Source organism: Cynocephalus volans, chromosome 9 (genome assembly GCF_027409185.1).
Source record: "Cynocephalus volans isolate mCynVol1 chromosome 9, mCynVol1.pri, whole genome shotgun sequence".
NCBI lineage: Eukaryota > Metazoa > Chordata > Mammalia > Dermoptera > Cynocephalidae > Cynocephalus > Cynocephalus volans.
The window spans coordinates 130,794,653-130,811,689 of NC_084468.1; the positions used below are offsets into that span (position 1 = coordinate 130,794,653).

Below are 17,037 nucleotides of genomic sequence, written 5' to 3' on the forward strand. Positions count from 1 at the left end.
TTCCATTTTTATTTTACCTATTTTCTTATTTGCAAATTGCCTATCTTCCCCACTAGACATGTTCCCTGTGGGGGCAGTGGTACCCTCTGCTCCCAGTGCCTAGAACAGCATCTGCCACCCAGGAGATGCTCAATAAATGTCTCATGATCATGTGAATAAATGGATGCTAGTAAATTACAAATTTTCATCAATCACTACTAGCATAAGTCATGTGTTGAGAAGTTATTTTTCATCATAAAAATCTTTTTATTGAGTACATGATGCTATGCAAAATAAGGCCATCACAAAAGGACAAATACTGTCTGACTCCACTTAGATGAGGTGCCTACAGTAGTCAAATTCACAGAAAAAGCAGAAGGGTGGTTGTCAGAGGCTGGAGGGAGGAGGAATGGGGGAGTTGGTGTTTAATTAACATAGTTTCATTTTTCCAAGATGAAAAATATTGTAGAGATGGGTGGTGGTGCTGATTGCACAACAATGAGAATGTACTTAATGCCACTGAACTGCACACTTAAAAATGGCTAAGATGCTATTTTTTATGTATATTTTCCAAATAATCACACTAAGCTTTAAACACCACCATTAAAAACTGTAACAATGATACATACTTATCAAACTAGCATTAACTAAAAAGTATGTTTTTTACTTAATGCTGTTGCTGGTGGGTGTGAAGGATGAGTACTCAAACCTACTGGTGAAAATGTGAATTATTTCAATCTTTGGAAAGCAATCTGGCAACATTTTCTTAAAGTCCTCATTTGATTAAAAACTCCTTAGTCTAGAAACCTATCAAATGGAATAAATAAAAGAACATATCCATATCTATATATAAAGTATCTTCTGAGAAGCACTCTCTTTCCACTGGCCTGTGAGTTCCTTATGGGAAGGGTCAGTGGTACATATACTTTTTTTATTCCTGCGAGCCCTGAATTTACTGGACAAGTAAGGTAAACACCACAACACAATTAGCTCTCCTATAACTCCCTGCTACGCCTGGAGGACAGCTATGTTCTATCTTCCTCATCCTTTTTCTTAAAAATTTGACAGAAAATGTTTTCCTATAGAAAAGACTACTTAATAAAAAACTGGTTAACCAATGCAGGCATATCATCAAATCAACTATATTTAGGATTACAAGTTTAAAAATCTATTACAAAGTAAATAGAAATAGTTTGTACATAAAAGAAGCTGAGGTATGTGACCTTTAAACACTGAATTTTCTAAAAACTAAGCTTTAAACATTTAATTTTCCAAAAGAGTTTGTCAACAAACATTTGGGAAAGCTGGTCCCATGATAAATAGAATCTCAGGTACCCCTAATATGCTAATTATTACTACAAAAAACAACTCAGAGCAAAGTTAATTTTACTTTAACTGCCTCAGTGATTAGTTTTAAAAGGCTTTTCAGCACCCACTTAGTATACTTTCTGAGTTCTATTTGAGACCAGACTTACTTCCATGGATTTCAAAGGGATCCATGGCACCTTCTTACATACTGAAGAATAATATATATCACTTGAAGACTCATTTATATAATTTTCATTTTAACAAATGCAGATCTCCACAAAGTGGGCTTTCTTTATATGGTGTACATGTGAGTGGCTCAGAACAGTGCTCATGACTAGCTCATGACCGACAAGGACACATTGATAGATCCAAAATGTGAAGCCCTTCTGATTTAAGACAGTAGAGAGCACCTGGAACTCTTGAAAAGCAAATCATTTGTTGATTTCAGCATCATGCCAAGTATGAATTTGGTACCACTTTATTGAAGAAAAGTGCTATATGATTATAGCCATAATTTCTGCATTTGAAAAGTTTCCTGTGGTTAGATCATTTACAAGTGGAACTATGTACAAAGTTACTAAGACAGGTTGGTTTGAGGGACACACAATCCTTTACATAAGAGAATGAGTTTATATCATAGTAAATTCTGGCTAATATGTACCAACAGGGTCAGTCCATGTATAGGTGGAGCTGGCAGCTAACACCTGACAAAACTGCCATTTCGACAGATGGTGCCTATAGTCCTACCCTGAGCCGTTTATTGACTCTTGGGTTTAAAAAGCTAGTGACACAAAAGCCATCCTCAATAAACAGTACCCTCTTAATCTCAGTTTACATATTGGATTCTAGAGGGTCAGCTATAGGTTTTGGGAGAAGAGGAGTGTGCGTCCCAAGTATTTCCAACGAAAACTACTAAAAGTTTTGAAAAATGATTTTGGGCAATGTAAATCAACTGTAATTTACAATTTTTAACCAAGGGGCAGTCCCTGCTCTACTTTTTTCCAATATGCCACACTCAAAGTTTTACCTGCTTTGTCAGAGTAGAGCAATGGCTTTGAAGTCAGATTCAGGTGTAAGTTCTCTCATTTATTAGCTGTGTGATTTTGCCAGAGTCACTTAACTGCAAGTGTTTACCGGTATGAACACATGCCAAACGTAAGCTGTTATCATGATTGCACATGAAGAAATGGAGATGACTTTCACTGTATTTCTTCCTAGGAGCGAGCACACAGGGTCTTACCTTATGCTGTTATAGGCTGCCATTATAATCTGGCTACTGAAAACCAGAACCTGAAGGGACAGGAATTTCCTAATATCAAATATTGCATTTCCTTCTCTTTTTTCTGAAAGTTTTTAAAAGGATACTTCCATATTAGGCCTACAAGGGCAGAATTTTTGTAAAACTGTTTCAAGTTAAAATTTAATTGACTCCTTTTAGAAAAATTACAGTTTAGGACTTTCGGTCTGTGCCCACACCTAATATCACGCAGTGAATCTCTTCTGCAAAACAGTATTATAGCTTTTAATGTCATCCATCACCCTATTTGACAATAAATCAGAGCTATTTGAACAACTGGAAAAGCTGCTTACCCTAGGTCTACATTCAATTTCAATGTGAGTTGTTTTTTTCTCACCAGGGTTCAAAGCAGCCCCTTGCTGGTTTCAAATACACGTTTTATATTTAGTGCACGGGGAGGCCGGGTGGTGCTGGAATCTGACGTTCAAAATTATTGTTCTCCTGACATTTTATACACCAGTCCATCAAACAACCACTTGGGCTTTGCGTATGATGTGGTCTATATCCAGTGTGACAAGCAGTAAGAACACTGTGAAACAGCTGTCATTCACTGAATGTCGTCCCCATGCCAGGTATTTTACATACATCATCTCTAATTGCTGAAACACCATGATAAGCTAGGTGTTATTGATCTCAATTTTACAGTTAGGCATCAGGAAGAGGTTGGGTATCTTGCCCAAGGTGCTTGGGCCAATACTGTCACATAGTAAAATAAAATAAGGAAAGGTTTGTAGTGAGAAAGACCTGCATACAATTCCTAGCTCTGTCCTTCACTGTGTGACTATGGACAAATTACTTCATTTCTCTAATTAATTCTTCATCAAAAATTAGGATACTGTGTAAGTCTCACAGAAATTGTACAGAAATAAAAGCACAGAATGTCTACCACTTCAGGGCCTGGCTCAAGCAGCATTTAATAAATGTTAACTATGATGAATACTATGAATGGTGAAACCAGAATTTGAACATAGCCTCCTAAGTTTATGATTCTGATTATACACAATACATATAAACTGAATCTGGAAAATGAGATACTATCTAGTCTTGATTACAATTAAAATGAAGAAAAAGCATATATCAAACAAAATCTTCAAACATTAAGTTCTATGAGACCAAATATGGAAACAGTCTTCAATAAAGATTTAGTATAAGGAAATGAAATTATAATCTACTTTATATATGGAAGAATTATTTTATTATATGATCTTAATAGAATCTTAAGCAGTGAGAAGAATATTTATCCTATGATTTACCTGTGTAATATAAAATAAATCATTGCCTGGGATTAATTTCTCATTGATTTCTCAATTAGCTGTTCAACAAGAATGAGTAGGTACATGCAGTATGTTCTAGAAACCTAAGTGTATGAAAATGGTTGGTGTCCCCTGGTCAGGTGATATGAGAGAAAGCAGAAAACCCTTTCCATGAGTCTACATGAGGCAATTTGTATGTTAAAAAAGTCTGGTCTACAACAGGTAGCATTATTGCTTCTCAGGAACACACCTTTCTGCATAAGACATTTCCTTTAGTAATTGTTTTTCCCAAAGCAACAAAAAAAAATCCAAATCACCGATAATGTAGAGTAGAATGATATCAAAATACAATTAGTAAAGGAAAAATTATTTACAAGGGGGAAAATTCTTACTAATGTTTCAATGAAATCTCAAACATATTTTAGTTACTGTAAAAAATATTTAATACAAAGTATTTTAAGAAGTTCTTTCTTGAAGGTATCACATCCACAAGTATCTGAAATCACAATCTTCTTCCTGTCCAGTTAGCACCTGAGGATATTCAAATCAATCCTAATCAGATATGTTAATATATTTAATTTTAAAAATTTAGAAGGAAAATTGTTTGAAGACATTTTATATCTAAAACCATTTAATAATGGTATCTCTGTATTTCTTAATCTACTTTCCTTTAAAAACAGTGATTTCTATTAACATCTAACATTCTGTTTATTACTACTCCTGCTTAAAATGCAATTTCAGGTCATATTTGATAGTAAAAAAAAAAAAAGCCACAGTTAGTACTTACGTAGTGGTAAGGTGTGGTAAAGACAAAACAGAAAGCCTATTCTGTTTTCCCACATAAATGAAGAAATATACTCTTATGTTACACTTCTGCTGTGCTCTCTCACTATAGAAAATGCAGTCTTCTCCCTGTGGGTCACTATTATAAATTACAAATGACTTAGCCTGACCAGTATCTGAAGAAAATAGCTGCCAGTATCTGAAAAGTCCAGTTTTCTGCCTAGTAAACTGAGTTCGATAGTGACTATAAAACTTTGTAATAAAGGGAAATCTTTATGGTTGCATTTGATTTTTGCATGACTTGTATTGCTTCATTGAAAAAGACTAAGTTAATTCCTAAGGCTCGATATGATTATCATGCTTTACAGGTAATTTTCAATATACAGTAGAAGATTGGGGAGAAAAAACAAAAACCATGCATACTGCTAAGAATGAAGTCAAGTGTGGTATCTGGGATCCTTATGCCTTTTCATCAATGGGAACTGACTGCAAGACACACCCAGTGCCTAGTATACAGTAAGCACTCAACAGATGTTGCTGAATTGAATGAAGGTGTTGGTTTCTGTCTGGCTCTGTACTGTGGGCACTCGGGGTGTGCTTTCTCTTCCTTTTCCAATGACTGCTTTATTTCAAGTCGTCTCCAGCCTTGTTGGTACCCTGCCTCTTCGTCTGTCTTCAACTGCTCTCGGCTTGATTCAGTAAATTCTGAACCTGGTTTTTTGTGTTTCAGTGAGATTTGACCTGAGTCACTATTACAGCTCTGTTCTGTGAGATGCTGGTTAAATGAGGCAAAAGTCAGCTATTTCAATATTTTGGAGCCATGAAAAATGATTACATTGTATAATGTTGCACATACTAATTATCCTGATTTGAGCATCATGTATTGCACATAGGTATTCAACTCTGTACCCCACAGATATGTACAATCAACTATGTTTCAACAAAAAATAATAAATAAATAATTTATTTTCTTCATATATTGTACTAAATAAATAAATTTCAAAAATAAAAGCCTACAAAAAATATTTTGTAGGTATAACATAAAAATTTTGAATTTTAAGTATTACCAATTATAGCCACTGAAGCTCTTCAAATAAATCCTAATCAGATGTGTCAGAAATATGTTTAATTTTAAAAATTTAAAGGGAAGGTTATTTGAAGGAATTTTTGATCTAATATCATTTAGTAATGATACTTCTGTAACAATTTCTCTATTCTCTTTTAAAGGCAGTGATTTTTATTTAAGATTTCTAGTGAATGGCTACTAAAATTCTTTTAATTCTTATTCTTTTTTGCATGCTATTTCAGCTTATATTAAATAGTAAAAAAAACGAAAGAAACAACTGATACTTATGTAATCCTAGCAATAACAAATTGCTGAGCCTAGTTCAACTGGGAAAATGCTATGGTGCAGGCTAGATAAAAAACAATTTAGACTAATTCTGCACTGGTTTTCCAATTAAGTCATTCAACCAGAGTGAGAGGGTAGGAGAATACATATGTTTTAGAAATTGTGGTACAGTAAAGGAAAAAAAAAAATGGAAGTAAAAAGTAGTTATCTTCCAAACTGTTTAAGATATAGAAAGCATGAAAATTGTCTTTGTTCTTTGTCAGATTCTGTACTCAGGCAGATTAAATTTAAATTCTGGTCTTAAATACAAAGGTTTCCCCACCACAGCCCTTCAGTACAACAAACACTCATAATCAATATAGAACTATCATCTAAAGCAGTGATAAGGAGGTCGGAACTCCAAGCTTTACATGAAATATAATATGCATTTCTATAACTTTTACTTTTGTTTTCTCCTTCCAGTCAAATATTTAACATGTACATAAAATAGCTAGTTTAAATATTCTGCATTTTATTGAGAACCAAGGTATGTTGACTAAATTACTTCCTGAGAAGGGGGGAAATTCTTTTTTTAAATGTGAGGTTTCTAAAGGAATCCTTTATTGTTTCTAAAGCAGTTTAAACATACATGTACTAATATTTATCTTCCAAACTCAGAGATGGGCAGGGTAGATACTTTTAAGATTTATTTTCTTTTGTTTATAGAAGAGGAAACAGACGTTCAATTATTTGTTCAGTCTCAGAGTGAGTAATGTCATTCTGTATATCGCTACATAAAAATTATACTGGAACTTATGGTGATGACACCTTTATTATACAGTTTCTTACTGGAGAACTCTTACAGTAAGGGATCATACTGTTGGGTAATTTTAGTAAAAAGCTACTTGGATATATTACTAAGAGGTCAGTATGGCTTCTAAGAGGGTGGTATGATTCTCCAAACTCAGGCCCTGGTATTTCCTTCCAAACTGAAGAAGACAATAAAATATAAGAAAGAATTAAGAGAAAAGAGAAGGTATTTGCTTTTTTCTCCCCCGAAATTCTAGAGCTTTGATTCCACTGAAAAAGAATTTAATGAGCCTGTGCTATATCTATAGTGCTATACATAAGTATGAATTTATATCAAACTTCCTAAAAGCCTCACACCATCTATTTCTTAGCTAATTTGTTATAAGTGACTTTTCAATTCATGTTTATAGTTATGATGCCCTTTCAAATTTTTATTCTTTCATTTTTTGCCTTATTTCATGTTTTTATACTTAGAAAAATAAAGTTTTATTAAGATGCATTACACTGTCAAAAATCAAAGATTTAATGGAGCTAAAAGCTCCACTGAAGACATTAAAGAGTCCTAAAAGGTGTAAGACTGAGGGTCTTATACCTGTAAGAAAAAAATACATCTCTCACTCTCTCCCTTAGGGATTGTTCTTTGCTATGCAAGGTATAACAGTTCACTGTTAATTAGCAACCCAGCACATACAAGAAGGTGATGCTTTTGTAAATGTAATGCTACAGTCAAGTTCCAAGAGCTAGCATCTGTTAAAGAGCTTCAAATAGGGCCAACCTGAAGTCAGAGTGGAAAAAATCGGCATTGCTTTGTGAGAGCTCTGAGCTTCCTTCCTTGGTGTCTACCTGTTCTTTCCATGTGGATTGGGTCTGTGGTATTGGAAAGATGTGAATGAGACAGAGAATATGGGCATGTACTTAGATGGTTTTATGATAATTTCAGGTGGTTCTGAAGTCATCTTGCTGACAGTCAAGGTATTTCCCCTGCTCTTCAGCCCCAGCACAGCACTGAGTATCTGAGTGAGGAGAGGCAGAGCTATGGAAAAGATGTGTATATATTTTACATATATGTGCTTATCTTTAGAAAAATCATTATCAATCTCTCTCTCTTTCCTATCTAAGAAGTCAGGATGGGCAGTGAATGTAGGTACCAAGGAACAAAGTTAAAAGAAAAAAATTATTACACTAAATATATATGTCTTTAAAGAGCAAAATACTTCATGAAAAATATGGAGGCCTGAAAGGCTAGAATCTTTTTTTATTTGCTATATGATTCTTCTGCCTTCCAATCATTATAGCTTCATATTTTGGCTATGTCAGAAGTTGCTATAATTATCATTTGGCAACTCTAATATCAGGAGTGACAATAGTACACAATTCCCCCCAGTGATCACTGCTACACCAAACAGGCCTGTCCCGTTGGTGCTAGGACCCCATATCTTTGCCAGGCTTTCAATTTCATGGTATAACTTCCCATATACTGCACCAAATAGCCATAGCAGCCACTGGCATCTGTCCAAGCCAATTTACTGCTAAACTGCCGAGTACCTAACTATGCAGTTTCTTTATTTTAAAACCCTCAAGAAACTATCTGCAGCAAAAGAGTAAAATTTTTCAGAATTTTGTCTCTCGGTTTTTCCATTCCTAATTATCTAAACTGCTTCATCCCTTCCAGAGAACTAATCTCCACAGGCTCCACAGTTCTAAACCCCACTCAGCATCTCTATTCTTAAATCACTTTCTTCCTCAGTTTCTCTCAAAGGTTGCCAACGTCCCCCAGAATGAATCCACCATGAGATCCTGCCAAATCTTCTTTCTCACCTCTTGAGTCAGGCTTTCTGCTCGACTGAAACAATCCCAATTGTGATCATGCCCTTTTTACTTTCCATTATCCACAATCCCACCCCAGCTGTCTTCTCTTCCTCTAGACAGTACCCTCCATGAGCCATTGCACAGCACCACGGGACAAAACTGCCCAAGCCACTCTGCTGATTTTTCCTACTATAAAGAATCTGACATAAAGACTTGCTATATTTAAGAGCAGGCTGTGACTTCTCATTCTAGCATGAAGGCCGTACATAATCCAACCCTGGGGTCTCTGTGCAGTCGCCTCCTCCACACCTTCTGGGCAAGGACCTGTTTGCTCCAGCCAGGCCAGGCTTTGGGGTAACCGGGTCTGCTGAACCAGGTGTGGTCAAGCTCAGGCCTCCATCTTCCCACTCCTCCACTGTCCCCCCTCCAAGTCATCCTAAACCCTCCCCATCCTTCAAGGGCTCCATTTTGGCATTTGATTGCAGTCAACTTAGCAATTCTCATTTCTGGTGTTAAATCATTTTCAAAATATCAAATCACAGAAGTTGCTTGATCCTAATTACATCGTGAGTACAAGTTCTGTGAGAGCAGCTTCGTGTCCTATGACTGTTGGGTACGTTTCTGAGCCACCAGGCATAAAAACAGATGCCAAAGAGCTGAAAAGTGAGTACCTTTCAGGTTGGTATGAGGAAGACCATTCTCCCAATAGTTCTCAGAGCCTGACAGGCTACATCTAATTTTTATCACGTACAGGAAATGAAATACAGGGAGATAAAAATTTTAAATAAAGCTTTAGATTAATATCAAGATGTTAAAGAGGTAATTCAGGATGGTAATGGTAATTTTTAAAAAATATGAAGTTCATTCCTTAAGAAAAAATAGAGACTACCCAATTTCTTTCCCATTAGGGCAACAGAAATTCAAATTAGAGTTTCAACTTTGAATGGCTAGGAGTTAATTATTTAGAATATAGCAAGATAACTGTTGAATTATAATGTGTTCTTCCTAAGTATTCTAAAGCCAGAGCTGTTGCCCTACTTTTTGATGAGTAAAAATAGTTGAGATCTGACATCTCTGTGAGAGCAGGATAGTTTATATGTTAAGTACGTAGAATCAGAGTACCTGGGCTACCTGGGTTCAAATCTCAGCTCTGCCACTTCTTTCTAATTGGGTGACTTTGTCCTTCTTACATGCCTTAGAGGACTGTCCTCTTACATGAGGACAAATAATAATCCTACCTATTTCATGGGCTTCTTATGAAATTAAAATGAGAATATACAATATAGTTCTCACCATAATGAGCACAAAATAAGTACTCAATAAATATTAATTTTCAGAGTTGAAGGATCATACCATTAAGCCTTATTAAAAAAATAATCAATGTTTTTCCTGTCACCACCATTGCTTAGAGAGTTCAAAATCAAAGGTATTACATTTCCAAACTCACAAAGCTTTCTGATTTAAGAAGTCTGTTATGAGGATTAATGAGATAAAATATGGAATATAGAACAGTGCCTGGCACCTAGTAAGTGCTCAGTAAATGGCAGCTATTATTATAGAGCCGGACGGTCAACAATAAAGCATTCTTTTAGCACTGCTCATTAAACATAAGTATAAAGTCCTCTATTAGTACCATTAGGAGAGTTACTTTTTAAATCTCAGGTTAAAATTCAGATTGAAAGAGGAGGCACATTAAAACCAAAGTAGCTCATGAAAATTTTCTTACAAACAGGCAATTCTCTAAACTAGTTATCAAGAGCATCATCGGTCAGGTCACTCATCGCTGTCTCGGGCTGGCTGCTAGAAAGCTGAGAGCCAAGTAAGAGGCCAGGCAGATACTGTCTACAATACCCCCATTCCTGGCTCTACTCTTCCTTTCCTGCTCTCATCTTCCTCTTCTTCTATTTTTGTTTCATTTATTTTAAATTTCATTTTAACTCATGGAAATCTGTGAGCTGCCTTGGATTTTTTTTCCTGGAAAAAGACAGGCTGTAAACAAACACATAAACATGGGGAATAAACTCTGAAAGTTACTTACAGCATTCCTGATTTATACTTTTAAAATTTTCCAAGTGAAGTGCACCTTGATTTAAAACGTTAAGCTGCAAGAAGCTCTCTTTGGATAATACTAATTTACTTTTGGCTCACACATCCCTGCTTCAAAGCATTTCTAATAGATTATTTCAACATATTTTCTACTTCAGAGAAAGAAATAAATGGTAAAGTGATAGAAACAAGGGTGAGTCCCATACACGTATTTAAGTAGTTATCAAACAATCATCAACAAATGCTGCTTCAGCACCTGCTACTTGTTGGGCACTGCCTCTGCACGGGTTAGTGAATCAAATCCCCTCAATACCATGGTTGGGGTGGGGGCTCTGGACAGGCTCTGTATGGTTCAATAATAATCAAAGCATAATGATGAATAAAGAATCAAAACTGGGATTCAAATTTACAGATTCAATAATGTCTGAAGCTCAGCAAAGCCTTGAATAACCAGAAACCAAATAACTAAGACTTTTGTGTGTGCAACTTGGAAAGGGAAGGAGAGAGACAAATGATTCACACACATGCCATGCACACACCCAATGTCCTAGGTTTACGTTCTCGGAGGTCCTAATTTCAGCCTATTCTTTGTCTCTCTAAATACTCATTTCTTGGGCAATTGCATTTACTTTCACGGATGATGATTCCAAAATCTTTATTTTCAAACTTGCCTTATTCCTCCAGCTTCAGAATCACACATCCAAGTTCCTGTTAGATACACTTGAATGTCTCATAGATGTTTCAAACTCATCCTAAATCAAACCTCATCCCAATCCTCTTCATCCTGGCAATAACTTTTCTTAGGTTTCATGCATAACTCATTTATTGTGCTTAATCTCTTCACAGCCCCTCACTACAATATAAGCTCCACCAGGGTGGGGATCTTTTTCTATTTCATTCACTGATCTTTGTCCAAGATGTCCCTAGATATGCCTTGAACAGTGCCTAACATTTCGTAGGTACTGAGTAAATGTTTGCTGAATGGATGATCCCTTCCATGTCCCCAAAGCTGCTCCCATTCCAGTATCCCTAGCTTCAGTGAATGGCATCAGCAGCTAAACCTGGGGAATCATTCTACATGTTTGCTTCTTTACCTCCAATATAGAGCTGCCAACATTACTTTCAAGATAGCCTTGTTATCTGTCCATCCTCTCAATCCCTCACACCACTGGCCTAGTTCTACCCTAGGTCACCTCTTGTCCAAATGATGAAAACAGCCACCAGAACTCTCCCTTCACCTTACTACAGCCAGATCTTCAATGCAAAACTGAGCTTACTACCTTGCTGCATGAAAACATCCAGAGGTTCTGTTTTGCCTAAGGATGAATTTGGGCTCCTCCTAGGAGTCTAGGACCTGGTCCCACTCTGCTCATTTAGCCTCACTTTCTAACGCCTCACACCTCGATTTTTACACAGTGGTAACCCGAAATTGCATCTGGTGCCGTGTGCAGACAGCCTGTCCTTAATCACTTTCACTGTTGCCAATTCTAATCTTTCAAGATCTCGTTTGGGAGTCAATTCTTTGAGAAGCCTTCCTGGACCTTCTAAGGGAGGCCTAAATGTCATGGTTCTGTGCATTCCCATAGCAACCAACTGAAGGGCTATCAAAAATCTGGGCTAACATTTCCCATTAATGCTAAAGCCTTATGCTTATGTAAGGATGAAAGGAGTGTTCATAAAAATCATAGCTATAATCTGCTGAGTAGGTATTTATTTAAGCTCTTACAGTAAATAATTAGATAGAATCAGATTACTTGGTTCCTAATTTCTGGTAAAGGAAAAAAGACAAAACAAAACTAAACCCTCAACTTAATCTTGAAAGTGCTTTATGAGAAAAATGTAAGCCTGGGCAGTCCTTGGCTTCCTGCCTCTGACACAGTAGGTACTGTAGTAGTAACACTGGAGCTGGAGGCCATTTGTGTCCTGCGCAGGTTCATGGGAACACTAGCGGCTATACCTGTATGTCAAATCATTAAATGAAGAGATCTAATAAGTATATATTAAATTATTTCCTTGCTTTATCATTTCCTTAATTTTACATTGCCAGCTATAAGGGGATAGCTACATTTGAATTAATATATAATACCATCCTGATGTAGCTTGTGCTTGCTAAAATGAAGTTCTCCGACAACTGCATTGTCCACCCCCCCGCTATAACTCCCGCTTGCTCACACCATGCTTGCACATCCCTGTCACTCACACACTCACAGCATTGACAGCAATGACTTGGGTTTATGACACATTGAGACACTCTCCTCTGGACTTGCTTGGTTTACTCATTAGCTTCAGAAGAGCAAAGAAAATTAACTATTAACCAAAATATTTTCCCCCCAAAGAATAATCAATCTATAAATTTAAAAAATTTTGACCTGTATACTGTGAACTACATGCGAAAGGAATGAGGTACAGGTTCACAGGCTGGGGTATCTTAAAATATTGCACATTTGAGGAACCCCAAGATCAACCTGCAATAGTATCTTTTAAAGCAATTTCATTTCAAGAAACAGACATAAATCTCTTCCTTCGAGGGAAATATCTGGTTGTGGAAACTGACATCATATGGTACAGATGACTTTACCAAGATATAGACTCATCAGCCTAACAGGTCTGCTTACAAGAATATAAATCCAGTTGACTTTACAAAATAATAAACTCTTTTCCTCTTTTACAATATTATAACTATTCAGTGATTTGTGGTAGCTATGTCTTCCATACTCTGCATATATACTGAGTATCTAAATAGGAAATTAGGTTATAGTGTGCTGCACATAGTAAATTCTGTTCATTGAGGAATCACAAAGTAAAACACACAGATGAGATGCAATTAACAGCATTTTACAGTTGGAAAGAGACTGAGATAGTAAAAAACTCAGACTAGAATTAGAAACTACAGATTATATGCCAAAAGGCCTACATAAATTCTTGTTCTGGTTCCACTGGTAATTTACTGACTTAAGGGGGAGTCATTTAACCTTGATTGCTCTGATGTCACATAGGTACGTTCATGTGTACATTCAAACATTTGTTCAGGGGCTGCTAAATATCTACAGCCCTGCTAGATTCTGGAGATAAGACACTGTTTTGCCTAAAGACTTCATACAGAGGAGTTAAAAGTCTAGTTGGTGGCTCTCAATATTTTCTCAACTATGAGACTCCCAAAGGTGGGATTGCCCCAATCAACCACAGAGGCTCCTGATGGGAGTAAATCTCAGCAAGTCCAGTACATGCTGGAAGAGCCACTCCAGGAAACAGTCATAGACCTTCCATTCCCCCCACTCCTCACAGACACCCTGTGAGACCTGCTAGTCTAGAAGAATCTCACTACCTCAAAGATCAGCTCTAGGGACAAAATAACATGTCACAGGAAAAGTGAATATCTAATGAAGAGAAATGAAGGGCTAAAAAAGGAAGACCTAACAGTGCAATGTGATTATATCATTGGCGTCATCCCTCTGCACAGACATTACCACAGAACTTAAAATTTAGCATTTGTTCCTAGAGAGTAACAGCGATCTATTTTGATTTTGATGCGACTTTACAATTTTTAAAATCTGCACATTGTGTTCTCACATAATTTTTCATAGCAATGTTAAAGTAGGGCAATACTACTTTTCTCATTTATAGACAAGGAAACTGAGGCCCAGATAAGTTAAATAACTTGCCTTAATCCCTCATCTAGGGAGTGGAAAAGGCAAAAATTAAAACAAAATCTTCTGACTCTAAAGCCAGTCTAGTTCCCACCACAAGGGAGAATCCTATTTTTTAAAAAGATATCTTAGTTATCCTTGTTCTTTTTAAGACAGACAGAAAACCTTCAAGGCAAAGAAGTGATTCAACTTTAAAAATAAAATTATAAACTTCCATCTGTAAGTTACAATATGTCTATTAACTGATGTTACTGGCAAATATTCTGGAAGAGAGTTCTAAGTGTTTTTATATTAAACATTTAAGAAAAAAATAAGCACATATATATCCCATTAAACAGAACGCAAAAACATAATTTACACTTTTAAAAGAATTTATAGTCTCCATACATGGTCACCGTTATGCTATATAGCAAGTTTTAGAGTGACGTGCTCTAGAGCATAAAACCTTAAGCCAATAAACTCAAAGCTCAGGCTGTTGTGTTTTTCCTCCTGTCTGCTCTCTGGCGATCATTTCCGTGTCTGTCCTTGGTGCTGTTAGTTCCCCTCAGTTTAAAGTGACTCCCCTTATCACAACTCCCTCTGTCCCCTGAGCTCGGAGTTCTCTGCTTTTGTAATCTAAGGAAGAGCTTCAGGATACCAAGGGAAATCAGAAAACAAACTTAGTAAATAGTCAAATACACAAATGTATGTAAATGTTTATACACACAGTAACAGGTGCACACATACTAAGTGTAAAAAACAATGTTTTGTCAGTGCTTATATTTACTTCCTTTATTATTATCCAGTAGACATGAATAGACTAACATATAGCATAGAATTTTCATGAACTTGAGAACTCATATGGCAAAATGGAGAGAACGGATTCTGAGACTTAGAGTCACAAGACTTTAGGTTGAAACTAGTTTTGGAGTCACAAACCTTTAGGTTGGGTCTAGGTTTGACCTTACAATTTGAAACAAATTAGCTGACTAGGTCTTATCCTAAATGTCTTCATCTGGAAAATAGGAATAAAATTCACACCCATATATCATAATTTTGTGAAATGAGTGCTTCGAACTACAGTCATGCTTCGCTAAATGACAGGGATACATTCTGAGAAATGTGTTGTTAGGCGTTTTGTTGTGTGAATATCATAGAATGAACTTACAGAAACCTAGATGGTATACCCTACTATACTCCTAGGCTGCTTGGTGTAGCAATTATAATCTTATGGGACCACTGTATGCATCCCATTGTTGACTGAAACATCGTTATGTGTTGCATGATTGTATATAAAGTAAAAAAGTAATTTCTTATAGCTAAAAGAGATCCGTTATTCAAAAAGCTCTACTACAAGGATAGCCAAATAAATAGAGAATAAACTATATTAACAGAAGTCTTAAAAGGCATTCATCAACTTTCATTACCCACTGATTGGTCAGCTTTCCAATGAAGGAAACATTGTACTGACATTTAGGCTTTTCCATTCTTTTTTATACCTGAGTTACAAAAACAATTTATTCCTTCCATAGAAACTATTTAAAACAAGAAAAACTAAGCAAGAACTTCTAGAAAAGCTTGTGTTCCAGAAGAAGAGAAAGGCAGATTCTGTAAGGAGGCAAAATGTGGGTTCTGACACAAAGGCTGACCCCGCAGGAAGGGCCAGCACGGAGGCTCCCACTGTCTCCTCCAAAACGGCCTTCTCCACACTCTTCCCCTGTACCTGTCACTTACTTTGCTCACTAATTAGTGAGCCTAGGAAGGGGGGTTCTTATGCTGGAAGATACAAAGTGGCATTAGGAAAGTGCCAGAAGTAAATTCCACCTATTTTTCTTCTATTGAGCCAATCATATAAGTAAGGAAAGAGAGCAGGTGGTGGCAGGGGGAGGGAGCAGCCTTAAAAAAAAAAAAAAAGCTGACTTTAGTACTGTAAAATTTTATTTTTCCCAATTTCTGAAAACCCATGTTCTCCTAAGGGAAATGCCCTTCCCTGCTCTTGGTCTAGATGGCTCAGGCTGTCCGACTCCAGCCAGAGCTAGCCTATCTGATCACTGCGCTCCCCGGCCACAGTGACGGGTGCAGAGATGGGCATGTGAGCCACATTCAGTCTGAGAAGGTGCCATTGGGGTTTTTTATAGGAAGTGCTAGGAATAGAAAAACTCTTTTTAACGGAGGCCTGGTAGCTGTCTCAGCACCATGAAAGAACTTGTACGAGAACAGAGCCAGGACAAAGCCAAGTGATGGAGAGAGTGGGACTGAGTTCTAATGACCTGGCTAAAGACCATGGCTTGCCTGAAGCCAAGCCTATCCTAGGACTTTCCAGTGAGTGGGCCAATGAATTTCTTTCGCTGCTTAAGCCAGTTTGTGTGGAATTTTCTGTCACCTATAACCAAGAGCCTATTTCCTGCGGAACAATTATTGAACTCCTACTATCAATTCAATGCTGGGTTTGGGGACTACCAAAAGTTAATAGTGCAAATAATGTAAAATCATGTAATATCAATTAAATAATGCAAAACCAATCCCAGAAACAAAGAAATAATTACTTGGTCAGCTTTTTCATCCCACAGTTAAGGATACTATGTTGGGGTCTCTGGCAAAACAAAGGTGAAACATTCAAGTTGCTTATTTTAAGTCCCTGAAGCACCAATTCATCTCTGAAAAAATTCCCTGAGAAATAAACCATAAGAAATCTTCATGTTGAGCTCCTTAGTGAATATAAGTGTCAATTACACAATAACACTTTTACTAATAGCAAAAATTCTACACTTTGACCAGACATAGTTTTCAACATTA

General features: G+C 36.7%; 1 protein-coding gene across 5 annotated transcripts in view; it reads right to left on the reverse strand.

Moving 5' to 3' along the window:
* Positions 1-17,037, reverse strand: part of NR3C2 (nuclear receptor subfamily 3 group C member 2) — a 318,859-nt gene that overhangs the window by 130,764 nt on the left and 171,058 nt on the right. The window lies entirely within an intron of this gene.